We start from the raw sequence: 13690 nt of genomic DNA, 5'->3' as shown, positions 1-13690 counted from the left end.
TGGGGGCAGGTTCGGCAACACTGGCCACATGAACTGTTCACTGTGGCACGCTATGCGCACCACATTACTACAGTCCTTGGGGCACCCAAAGGTGTCCCAGGCCACTAAAGTGTTCAGGTTTGGATTGAAGAAAAGGTGGCAACCCTGGTTCCAGTACATTCGAGAAGTAGGGAGGAGGTCTCAGGGATGCTGCCTGTGAGTCATCAAGCTCTCCCAGGATTTCTGCCCAACCCTGGCCAAAAACACAGACAGGCTTGGCTACACTTAAAGCGGAGTTCTGCCAAAATAGTTTTTACAGTTTTTAAGTCAGTAGTTAGAAATACTGCAGCTGCTGACTTTTAAAATAAGGACACTTACCTGTCCAGGGCGCCCACGATGTTGGCACCCAAAGCCGATCTGCCGCTTGGCTCTCAGGTGCTGCTGCCGCCCACTTTTTGGTAAGGGAATCGGGAACTGAAGCCTTGCGGCTTCACTCCCCAGTTCCCTGCTGCGCATGCGTGAGTCGCGCTGCAAAATCCGGATGGCCCCCGCTATCACTGGGACCCGTGTGTTTCCAAGCAGACAGTGGGGTGGGAAGTGGTGTAGATTCTGTGGCTATCTATTCCCGGAAGTGGGTGCAAATACCTGTATTAGACAGGTATCTGCACCCCCCTCCCCTCTGAAAGGTGCCAAATGTGACACCGGAGGGGGGGAGGGTTCCGAAAAGCGGAGGTTCCATTTTTGTGTGAACCTCCACTTTAAAGCAGCGTTCCGCCTTAATTGTTTTTTTTTTTTTTTTGTCAGTAATATACAAATATTTATCAATATCAAATTTCAAATTTGACTGCTAGTGAATGTAACGAATACGAATTTATCCAAAGTTACGAATTTTCCAAAATAACGAATGTCGTATCTAAACAAATGGAACGTAACAAATTAATAATAATAAATAACAATAATAATAATAACAACTTTTTATTGTTATTACTATTATTACGTGTGAACTGAGAAGTTTTTGGTGGGATTTTCAAGGGTGCCAGCAAACAAAAAATACCGATATTCCAGTATATATAAAATAACAGTAATTTTATTGTTACATACAACACATAATTAAAATATTTGTTATGCTTTATATAAACATATACGTTGGAGACATCTTGTCTTTGAAAAACATTTTATCTAGTCACTGGAAGGTAACAAACAGATGGTTATCCCTTTATTATTATAAATTCATTCTGTTCCTTTTGTTTAAGCACGGCATTCATTATTTCGGATAATGCGGAACTTCGGATAAATTCGTATTCGTTACGTTAAAGCGGAGGTCCACTCACTGCTGAAAAAAAGTAAAGCCAGCAGCTGCACATACTGCAGCTGCTGACTTTTAATAATCGGACACTTACCTGTCCTGGAGTCGGCACCCCAGCTGATGTTTCCATCAGCTGTCGGGTGCATGCCACCTCCATTTTGAGTAAGGGAACCCAGCAGTGAAGCTTTACAGCTTCACGCAGGGAACCCCACTGTTCATGCGCGAGGCTCCGCTCCTCTCTCCTACTGGCCTGGCGGCCGGGGAAGGAGGAGCCCAGGCGGTGACGTCAATACCGTCACCGGCTGAGGCTCCTGGAAGTGGGGATAGGATACCTGTATTAGTCAGGTATCCTGCCCCCCCCCCCCCCCCGAAAGGTGCCAAATGTGGAACCGGAGGGGGCAAGGAGTACAACGAGCGGAAGTTCCACTTTTGGGTGGAACTCCACTTTAACTAACAGCCAAATTTGAAAGAAAATTCTAATATCTATAATTTAATAGTTATTATTATTAGTTAGTTATATGAAGATTAAAGAGGAGGGCCGGTTTAAAAAAAATAAAAAATTAAAGTCAGCAGCTGCAAACACTGTAGCTGCTGACTTAATAAGCACACTTAACTGTCCAGGGCGCCCGCGATGTCAGCCGCCCGAGGCCGACCCGTCCCTCGGCTCTCGGGTCCCGGCGCCGCCATTCTATCTAAGGGAAACAGGCAGTGGAGCCTTGCGGCTTCACTGCCCGTTTCCTACTGCGCATGCGCGAGTTGCGCGGCGCTTTGTGAATGGGGCACGCTGTGTTCTGGGACACACAGTTCCCAGAACACAGCGCGACACATTACCCAGAAGACTCCGCACGGAGGAGAGAAGAAAGAAGATCTCCGCGGAGGAGGAAGAGGCAGATTAGGATGATGTGCCTAGCAACAGACATTTCTGGTAAGTTAAAAAAAAAAAATTCATTTTTTTTTCAGATTTTTTTCTAATTTTTAATGTATTTTTTTTTTTCAGGGTGGCCCTCCACTTTAAGAATGGCCTCACAAAATAATGAACTAAATTACAAATAAAACCTTACATAGTGCACCATCATCCCGAATATATATGGAATGGATATTTGAAAATTCTGGTCTCCAGCCAGAAGTATCAACAAAAACTGCGAGCAGGGGGACTATTACGGTGCACATTAAACATATGAAAATATTGAAAAGAACAATTATGTAAAAGGATTTTGTCTCAATTTATTTAAATATAAAAGCATTTAACAGTACAACATATCAATGGCTCATGGGGAAGGTGAAGTATTTCGAATAGTTTCGCTTCTCAGCTTCTTCAGGAAATACATACATCTAGGAACATGAAACGCAGTTAGATCAACAATAAAAATGTAAAGTCACCTTGAATAACAACAAAAAATGGAGAGAATTTTTTTTTTTACAAAATACAGATCAACATCTTCAGAGTCTTACCCAAACGCCTTCGCCCTAGTTAGTTAGTTATTACAGTAAAACCTTGGATTTAGAGCGTAATTAGTTCCAGAAACATGCTCGTAATTCAAAGCACTTGTATATCAAAGCGGATTTCCCCATAAGAAGTAATGGAAACTCAAATGATTCGTTCCACAACCATTTATTCATAAGTCATTCGGGTTATTGTCCTTATAAAAAGATTATAGCAATGTGACCAGATTGTGTGACCATAAAATGTCCATCCACAAATGGAAGCCTCCACAAGGGGATTAGAAGCAAAATCCAGCAGGAGCTCCAGGGTATAAAAGAGAAGAGAGGAGCCGTAGCAATATGTTGCTAAATGTTGTACCTTCATTAAATGTAACCATATTGCAGGCATGTCCAAAGTCCGGCCCGCGGGGCCAATCACGGCCTGCGGTCCGGTTTTGAATGGCCCGCCTGGTAATCTAAACATATATATCTTTTGTGGCCCCCGATGATCTCCCAGCGCCGGGGCCACAAAAGATATATAGTCTGGCTGCATTGGAGATAGGAGGCTGTACGAGCGCCGTGCACACTGGAGTATTTCCTGTTTACACGGCAGCCTCTGTAATAGGAAGTCCCATCTCCGCCATTGGATGACTGTTCTGTCCATCAAAGGAGGCGGAACTTTCTCTTAAAGAGGCCGCTGTGTAAACAGGAGATTCTCCTGTTCTTTGGTGCTCCTCCAGCCCCCTCCATGTCCCCTCCAAGGCTGCACTGATAGCAATAGTAAGTACATTCCTGGCTAATGGTGGCTGCATTCCTGGCTAGTGGCTAATAGTGAGTGAAATCCTGGCAATGGTGGCTGCATTCCTGGCAATAGTGAGTGAAATCCTGGCAATGGTGGCTGCATTCCTGGCTAATAATGAGTGAAATCCTGCCAATGGTGGCTGCATTCCTGGCAATAGTATGTGAAATCCTGGCAATGGTGGCTGCATTCCTGGCAATAGTATGTGAAATCCTGGCAATGGTGGCTGCATTCCTGGCTAATAGTGAGTGAAATCCTGGCAATGGTGGCTACATTCCTGGCTAATGGTGGCTGCATTCCTGGCAATAGTGAGTGAAATCCTGGCAATGGTGGCTGCATTCCTGGCTAATAGTGAGTGAAATCCTGGTAATGGTGGCTGCATTCCTGGCTAATGGTGGCTGCATTCCTGGCTAATAGTGAGTGAAATCCTGGCAATGGTGGCTGCATTCCTGGCAATAGTGAGTGAAATCCTGGCAATGGTGGCTGCATTCCTGGCTAATGTTGGCTGCATTCCTGGCTAATGGTGGCTGCATTCCTGGCTAATGTTGGCTGCATTCCTGGCTTATGGTGGCTGCATTCCTGGCTAATAGTGAGTGAAATCCTGGCAATGGTGGCTGCATTCCTGGCAATAGTGAGTGAAATCCTGGCAATGGTGGCTGCATTCCTGGCAATGGTGGCTGCATTCCTGGCTAATGTTGGCTGCATTCCTGGCAATAGTGAGTGAAATCCTGGCAATGGTGGCTGCATTCCTGGCTAATGTTGGCTGCATTCCTCGCTAATGGTGGCTGAATTCCTGGCAATGGTGGGGGCATTCCTGGCAATGGTGGGGGCATTCCTGACAATGGTGGATGCATTCTTGGCAATGGTGGGGGCAGCATTCCTAGCAATGGTGGGCTCGCAGATGGGCACTGACCCTTATTTTGCTTCACAGTTTCTTATTTAAAATTTTAAGGTTTTTCCCTGAAACTTCCCTCTTATTCGCCAATAAATACGGTATATCCAAATAACACGCCCGAGCTCATCTCTTCAACACACACTGCCACAAAGGCAAGAGAATTCTTGTTGGGCCCTGTATTAGTGTTCGAACGAACACACTTAGACCAAATTTTAATGGTTCAAAGAATGTCAGGCAAAATGGTCGGCCCTCGTGCATGTTCACTTCATCAAATCTGGCCCTCTCTGAAAAAAGTTTGGACACCCCTGCCATATTGCTACACTTAGAGGCACCTCTCTTCTCTTTTATACTCAGTTGTGACATGACGCTACTTGTATTGTATATCAAGACATCGCTTGTATATCAAGTCAAAGTCTATCAAAAAATTTTGCTTGTCTTGCAAAACGCTCTCAAACCAAGGTTTTCTTTCTTTCGCCTTTTTGGATTTTCTGTCTTATTTTCAGGTTTTTTGAATTTTCGGACTATCGAACTTCAGGATTTTAGAATTTTCAGATTTTTCAATTTACATATTTTCGAATGAACGAATTTGTGATTTTATGAATTTTCCGAATTTACGAAAAAAAAAAAAAACGAATGAAACGAGAACGAACAAATTTTTTTGGCAGTGCACACGTCTACTTGAAAGTTGTGTGACTGTCACCTGGGCATCCATGTGCATCACCCATCCTGCTGAAAGTGATAACAGTCAGGAGATTGCTGCACTATGGGCGTTTAGCTCTGGTGTATGGGGATACGGTGTTGGTTGGTGGAGGGCACAGGTGTCCAATCAGCCTGTCAAACTCTACGAAGGGCTGACAGTGGCGGTGCTGCGGTGGCAGGACGGTGCACCTTGTGGTGCGTATGGGGCCTCAAAGTAGAGCTAAGCTCTGATGAAACAATACTCGAAGATCCGTGCGGATCACGTTTTCCCTCTTGGTTTGGACGTGTTTTCTTTCCCTGGGCTGTGCACATCCTGTAAAGCCTTAGTATAAACTTCCTGTGAATATGTGTGAGCTCCAGCCGTGGCTGAACATGGAATTTTCCTGCAGTCACTGTGGCAGAATGTGGCACAACCGCTTGTAGTCCAACTTGGAGCGCCACAATTAACCCTCATTGAGATCTATGCTCTTAATGAAAAGAAGAGTTTTCCCTTTAGCGCTACTTTTAATAACTGATCACTATCACAGTCATTTAGAACAATATTTCTTTCCCTCCAGAAAATTTACCCCCCTTCATGACCAGTTTTTGCTTTTTGGCACTGCTTTATTTTCACTGACAATTGCGCGGTTATGCAGCGCTGTACCCAAATTAAATCAATATAATATTTTCTGCACAATTAAAGCTTTCTTTTGGTGGCAATTGATCACCAGTGAGTTTTTCATTTTTTGTGCAATAAAAAAAAACTGAAAATTTTGAAAAACAAATATGTTTTCTGTTATAAAACATATCTAATAAAAACATTTAAAAAAATCACATTTCTTCATAAGTTAGCTATGTTTTATAGCAGAAAACATATTTGTTTTTCAAAATTTTCAGTCTTTTTTTTTTTTTATTGTGCCAAAAATTTAAAACTCACTGGTTATTAATTGCTTTCTTTTGGTGGCAATTGATCACCAGTGAGTTTTAAATTTTTTGTGCAATAAAAAAAAAAAGACTGAAAATTTTGAAAAACAAATATGTTTCCTGGTGCCTCCATGGCAGCATACCTGTGACAAGCTCCGCCTTGGCTCCTCCCTCAGGACTAGTGAATATTATAAAAGAAATCGTTAGCACAGCCCCAGCATTCTCCTTTTTTTCCTCATACCTCATGGCAGTGAATCCTGGTCGGCGTCCTTACCTTCTGCATTCGGCAGCTTCCGTCCGGGTTCAAGCCTCTCCCGGACGCAGTTCCTTCTCTTGGGCAGCTAAACGCGCTTATAAGGTTGGAAGTCCCTTCTGTAGGATCTTTTGGGACAAGCAGTTTGTCTCTTAAACCCCATCAGGGTTTACTTCCTCTTTTTTTCCCTGCAAAGGTAAAGCATAATGGACTACTATGCATCGCATAGTAGCTCATTATGTGTCACTTACCTGACACAGGAGCCAGCGAAGTCGCCGCTGATCCCTGTAGTCCGCGGCATCCATGTTGCTTGTGGCGTCTCGCAGCTCCGACGAATCACAGCGGCGCAACCGCGATGACGTCACTCCCGCGCATGCGCACGGGAGTCGCGCCTCGCAGCTCCGCCGCTGTCATACGGCGAAGCCGCGATGACGTCACTCCCGCGCATGCGCACGGGAGTCGACAAATTTGGCAAATCCATTCTTGGATTTGCCGCATTTAGTGCGCATGCGCGCCGCTGTCTACGGCGCATGCGCCGTAGACAGCGGTGCCCATTTTCGGGCAAATATCTCCTAAACCATATAGGTTTAGGAGATATTGCTTGGACCTACAGGTAAGCCTTAATCTAGGCTTACCTATAGGTCCAAGTTGTTTGGAAGGGTTTACTTCCTCTTTAAGTAAGAGCTTTACCTGCAAGTTGATCAGGCACCAGCTCGTTCATGGTAACAGAGGCAGCAGCTATTTCTACATTTCTTTTCTTTTTTTTCTCTTCCCCTCCTTCTTTCCTTCCCCTTTTAGGTTTTACATCTTTGTTTTTTTCTCTTTCTCCCCTTCGTCCTTTCTCTTTCTTCTTCCCTCTCTGTCTTCCCCTCCTCAACTTTCCATTTCTGTCTTTCTTTTGACCTCTCATTTTTCTTTTATTTTTTGTTGTTTCTTTTAGAGGAAAAACCCCTCTCCTAGCCCCTGCCATTGTTAGCTCCGTAGGAGCCGCGTGCGCTCAGCCCCGGCACTTTGTTCGCCCCCCTCGGCGTTCCCCGCAGTGCTCTGCGCATGCGCCGGCGGTGCGAGGCTTCCGGGTTTCCTTGCCGCCGGTCGGCGCATGCGCAGTAGTTCCCGGGGGCCGCCGCGGCCATTTTGGATAAGGGCATGGAGACAACTATGCCATTAAAACATTAAGGACAGGATAGAGGCGTGCCCTGCCTCTCCTGTTCCACTATTTATCTCCCTGTCGGCCTCAGTGGGATGCCTGTGGCTGCAGGGAGAACTGCGTCTGAGAGCTCCAGGGAGCAAATACCCATTCCTTTTAGGTAAAGGAAATAAATAAATAAATGTAAAAAAAAAAAAAAGGGGAGCGATTAATTAAATATTTAAGATAAATATATTAAATTTTTATATAAATAAAATTAATAAAAATTATTTAAATATCTGGGTTAAAAAAAAAAAATACAAAAGTAGAGAACCCATTATTTATAGAGGTAATTTCACTTTTACCAAGTCAGGACATGGTGGGTTGATCTTTCTTCTCTAAAACTCTTTTCTTAGCTGCTGCTTCTGCTAATCCGTCTAGTATGAGCCATTTGCCGCCCGCACAAGATCCTACTCTACACCTGAGGTAAGGACCTACGTCCAGGTAAGTTGATACACTTTTTAAAAAAAATGGATAAAAGAGTGCACTGTGGCTGGTACTTTTATGTATTTCAGTCCTGTATGCCAGAAGACGTCTAAGAAGACCTCAAGGCAACATGGAGACGATGATGACTCTTGTCACAGCAGGTCATCCAGGGGAAAGCATCGGCCCAAAAGCGCCGTCATTCATGCTCCCCGAGACCTAGATCTCCAAGATGTCAGGCCTGTGGGGCTACCCCACTTCCAGACAAACTGATCTGTCGAAATTGCATCAGGGTCTATGCAGCGGACAGAGAATCTGAAAGTCTCCAAGTGGCGGACCTACTTAAGAAAGCAGTAAATGATTCCCTTGCGGAATTGGTAGCTACAATGCCGACGCAGCAGCCAGCATCTCCTCCTCAGGAGCAAATGGCTGAGGCTCCCATTCCCGGGCCGTCCACAAGTGGAATTTCTTGTCTGACCCCTGCATCTTTCTCTAAAAACATCAGGAAGAGAATGCCATCTCAGTGGAATCATCTGATGACCTAGATGCCTCTGGCTTTGCTTTCACCATGGTACAGCTTTCTGTACAGGCAGTTAAACAAGAGATCGGCTGGGAAGAGACCAACACAGAGGTTAAAAGTCTAAATCGTACTTCCCCCTTTCTCAAATGCCAGATATCCTTTTTCCCTCTCATGGGCGAGATCAGGGATGTGATTGAGGAAAAGTGGAAAAAGACAGAGAAAAGATTCTCCATTAATCAGTTGGGAACGTTATACCCTCTCTGAGGCTGATTCCGCAATGCTGGAGGGTTCTCCAGTGGTCGATGCAGCAGTGGTAAGGTTGGCAAAGAATGTCACGTTGCCCCTGGAAGACTCATCTTCTTTAAGGTCCCACTGGACAGGAGAATGGATCTCGATCCAAAAAGGCTTACCAGATGGCAGGCAACGCCTGTAAGTCAGTGATAGCTCTGACATCAGTGTCAAATGCACTACGTGTCTGGATTAATAATATAGATTTGGCAGTCCAACAGGAAATCCCAAAGGAGGATGTAATCAAGGCCTTGGATGAGCTGAAGCTCTCAGCAGACTTTATTGGTGAAGCCACCATTGATTCAATTCGTTGCTCCGCAAGGGCAATGCTCTTGGAAAAGCACACAGTCTACGTTCCTCAAGACCTGAAGGCAGAGACCAGTGCCTACCCCACAGGATTCCACTAAATCCTTTTGACACCAGGCCAGCCCAAGTTATGGGGGCCAGGTTAAAACACTTCTCAAAAATCTGGGAACAAAAGTGCAGGGATCCTTGGGTAGTCTCCACAGTCAAATACAGCCATTTCTGGTTGTCCCTAGACAAATCTCCCAAGGACTTCTTCTCCCCGAAAAGGGTGTCAAGGTTCCCTCCAAAAAAAAAAAAAAAGAGCGGAGGCGCTACAGCGATTTCTTCTCTCCTTGCAGGAACAGCAAGCAGTAGTCCCAGTGCCTCCATCAGAGAGTTTTTCGGGTTGTTACTCCACCCTGTTTCTAGTCCCCAAGAGGAATGGAGGGTGGAGACCTGTGATAGACCTAAAAAGACTAAACCCCTATATCTTCCTAGAAAAATTCAAAATGGAGTCACTACAGATGATTATTCATGTAGTCCAACCAGGGGACTGGATATTGTCAATAGGCTTGCAGGACGCTTACCTGCGTATACCCATACTCCCGTTCCAGAAGTATCTGAGATCCATTTGGCCTCTGCACGTCGCCAACAGTCTTCACAAAGACCCTGATTGCCATCATAACCCCTCTGAGGGAATTGGGGCTTCAGGTATGCCACTACTTGGACGACATTCTACTCCTGGCGAAGGATCCAGCCCAGTTAGGGGAACACAGGAATATTCTTTTGACAACTCTAGCAGAATTCGGATGGAAGATAAACCAGGAGAAAAGTCACCTTTCTCCAACCTAGGAGATGGTTTATTTGGGCGCTCTGTTCAATAAAAGGAATGGAACAGTGGCTCTCCCACCTCAGAAGGTGACATCCATTATTCAACAAATGAAGAAAGTGAGTACGAGATCCTACCTGACAGCCTCAAACTGTTTGGGCCTGATAGGCCAGATGTCGTCATGTATCCCTATGGTCCCCTGGGCCCATTGGCATTTGAGACATTTCCAGCTGGGGTTCTTGAGACTGTGGAACAGACAGTATCTATCCCAAACCATACACTTGACGACCTTGATGCTCAGGAGTCTACGTTGGTGGATGAAGAAACAGACACTTCTGAAACCGCGCCCATTAGGGCATGTCGACTGGATCACAATTACTACCGATGCCAGTGCAGCAGGTTGGGGAGCACAATGCAACCAGTTTTCAGTGCAGGGAAGATGGTCCTTCCATACAGCAGGCTTGGTGTCAAATGTCCTGGAGGTCAAGAATGGCCTACCTCGCATTTCTATCCCTAGAGTTCGAGATTACAGGGAAACCAGTTCTCCTCCAAATGAACAACAGGGCTGCGGTATCTTATGTACACCGGCAAGGGGGGACACACAGCTGGTCCCTCCTGAAGGAGGTGGAACCCATAATCCTCTGTGCAGAAAGGAATCTAAAGGACCTGAGGGCAGTCTATCTGCCCGGTCATCTCAACTCGAGGGCCAACAGCCTTTTCCACAGGTTCATTGATGCCAACGAATGGTCCCTACACCCGGAGATTTTTGACTGGATAGTGAACTAGTGGGGTCCCCTCGAGCTAGGCCTATTTGCAACAGCATTCAATACCAAACTCCCAAGGTTCATCTCAAGGCTTCCTCACCCCCAGGCGGAGGCAATAGATGCCCTCTCAGCCCCCTGGGCATGCAACCGGGCCTATGCCTTCCCTCCATGGCCTCTCATTCCAAGATTCTTGTCAAGACTTATGACGGAAACCACGACGGTGATAGCGGTCATACCGTACTGGCCAATTCCCCACAGCAATGTATCTGAGTACCTGGCCTCCAGTCAAGGTTACAATAATACCTCTTCTCCTGTCGCAAGGATGTCACACCCATCCAGGTCCCCGCAGGCTGGACCTTCACTTCTGGCAGCTGAAAGGGAAAGGTTCCAATCCCTAGGGTGTTCCAATAAAGTGATCGCAACCTTGCTCAAAGCAAGAAAACCACCCACAAACGGCATATACGATAAAGTGTGGAACAAGTTCAGGGCCTTCATGCTTGGCAGAAGCTGTGATCCAGGTTCCCCATCATCCTCTCAAATTCCTGAGTTTTTGCAGGCAGGCCTAGACCTAGGCCTTGCAAGAGGTACACTAAAGGTACAGGTATCAGCGATTTCAGCAGCAACCAGTAGAAGATGGGCCGAGGATCCTTTAATAATCCAGTTCTTCAAAGCTGTCAAAAAGATCCGACCGCCAACAAAACAATCTTTTCCCACTTGGGACCTTGCTATCATCCTTATCGTCCTTAGCCAATCCACCTTTTTGCCCCTTCGGAGTCAGCATCGCTTTGGAGTCTAACCTTGAAGCTAGCCTTCCTGATAGCTATAACCCCTGGCAGACGGGTTTCAAAGCCCCAAGCTTTAGGAACAGATCATATTCACATGATATTCTATCCGGTCAAAATAGAACTCAGAACAGTGCGAGGATTTATTCCCAAGGTTGCATCATCCTTGAACATGTCGGAACCTTGGGCACTCCCAACATTTTCTGAACTGGACTCTGGCTCTCTTCATGAGCTAGACATCGCCTCCACTTTGAGATGCTATCTGCAGGCCACAGCATCATTCAGGGGATCCATCAGGCTGTTTATAATTCCCTGGGGTAAAAAAACAAAAACAAAAAAAACAAAAAAAAAAACAAAGGCAAGGAGGCATCAGCAAGAACGATTGACTCATGGATCGTTAAAACTCATCCACAAGGGGTACAAGACAAATGGGCTGGAACCCCCTTCGGCGGTCAGGGCGCACTCCACCAGAGCGGTTTCTGCCTCTTGGGTGGTTAGAGCGAATGTGTCAATTGAAACTATTTGTAGGGCAGCGACTTGGTCGTCCCAACATACGTTTCCGAAACATTACAGGGTGGACCCAGGGGCTCTCTCATCAGTGGAGTTTGGCAGATAGGCAGTCACATCAGCTTTTGCTTCTTATAAATAATAATTTCTTTAAAATAAACTTCTAAGCATCATCCCACCCATCTTTAGCTAGTTATTTGTCACAGGTATGCTGCCATGGAGGCACCAGGAAAACAGAAAATTGTACCATACTTACCGTAATTTTCTTTTCCTGGTGCCTATCCATGGCAGCATACATTCCCACCCTCGGTATTCTATATTACGGAGAATGCTGGGGCTGTGCTAACGATTTCTTTTATAATATTCACTAGTCCTGAGGGAGGAGCCAAGGCGGAGCTTGTCACAGGTATGCTGCCATGGAGGCACCAGGAAAAGAAAATTACGGTAAGTATGGTACAATTTTCTGTTTTTCTGCTATAAAACATATCTAATAAAAACATTTAAAAAATAAAATTTCTTCATAAATTAGATATGTTTTATAGCAGAAAACATATTTGTTTTTTAAAATTTTCAGTCTTTTTTTTTTATTGCGCAAAAAATTAAAAACTCACTGGTGATTAATTGCTTTCTTTTGGTGGCAATTGATTACCAGTGAGTTTTTAATTTTTTGCGCAATAAAAAAAAAAGACTGAAAATTAAAAAAAAAAAATATGTTTTCTGCTATAAAACATATCTAATAAAAACATTTAAAAAATAAAATTTCTTCATAAATTAGATATGTTTTATAGCAGAAAACATATTTGTTTTTTAAAATTTTCAGCCTTTTTTTTATTGCGCAAAAAATTAAAAACTCACTGGTGATCAATTGCTTTCTTTTGGTGGCAATTGGTCACCAGTGCGTTTTTAATTTTTTGTGCAATAAAAAAAAAAGACTGAAAATTTTGAAAAACAAATATGTTTTCTGCTATAAAACATATCTTATAAAAACATTTAAAAAATAAAATTTCTTCATAAATTAGATATGTTTTATAGCAGAAAACATATTTGTTTTTTAAAATTTTCAGTCTTTTTCTTTTATTGCGCAAAAAATTAAAAACTCACTGGTGATCAATTGCTTTCTTTTGGTGGCAATTGGTCAATAAAAAAAAAAAATATGAAAATTTTGAAAAACAAATATGTTTTCTGCTATAAAACATATCTAATAAAAACATTTAAAAAAATCACATTTCTTCATAAATTAGATATGTTTTATAGCAGAAAACATATTTGTTTTTCAAAATTTTCAGTCTTTTTTTTTTTTTATTGTGCCAAAAATTTAAAACTCACTGGTTATTAATTGCTTTCTTTTGGTGGCAATTGATCACCAGTGCGTTTTTAATTTTTTGTGCAATAAAAAAAAAGACTGAAAATTTTGAAAAACAAATATGTTTTCTGCTATAAAACATATCTTATAAAAACATTTAAAAAATAAAATTTCTTCATAAATTAGATATGTTTTATAGCAGAAAACATATTTGTTTTTCAAAATTTTCAGTCTTTTTTTTTTATTGCGCAAAAAATTAAAAACTCACTGGTGATCAATTGCTTTCTTTTGGTGGCAATTGATCACCAGTGAGTTTTTAATTTTTTGCGCAATAAAAAAAAAAGACTGAAAATTAAAAAAAAACAAATATGTTTTCTGCTATAAAACATATCTAATAAAAACATTTAAAAAATAAAATTTCTTCATAAATTAGATATGTTTTATAGCAGAAAACATATTTGTTTTTTAAAATATTCAGTCTTTTTCTTTTATTGCGCAAAAAATTAAAAACTCACTGGTGATCAATTGCTTTCTTTTGGTGGCAATT

This window comes from Lithobates pipiens, unplaced genomic scaffold (genome assembly GCF_037356315.1).
Source record: "Lithobates pipiens isolate NorthernLeopardFrog02 unplaced genomic scaffold, aLitPip1_a1.2 Scaffold_10, whole genome shotgun sequence".
NCBI classification, from domain to species: Eukaryota; Metazoa; Chordata; class Amphibia; order Anura; family Ranidae; genus Lithobates; species Lithobates pipiens.
Note: the sequence above shows the minus strand (reverse complement) of the source record.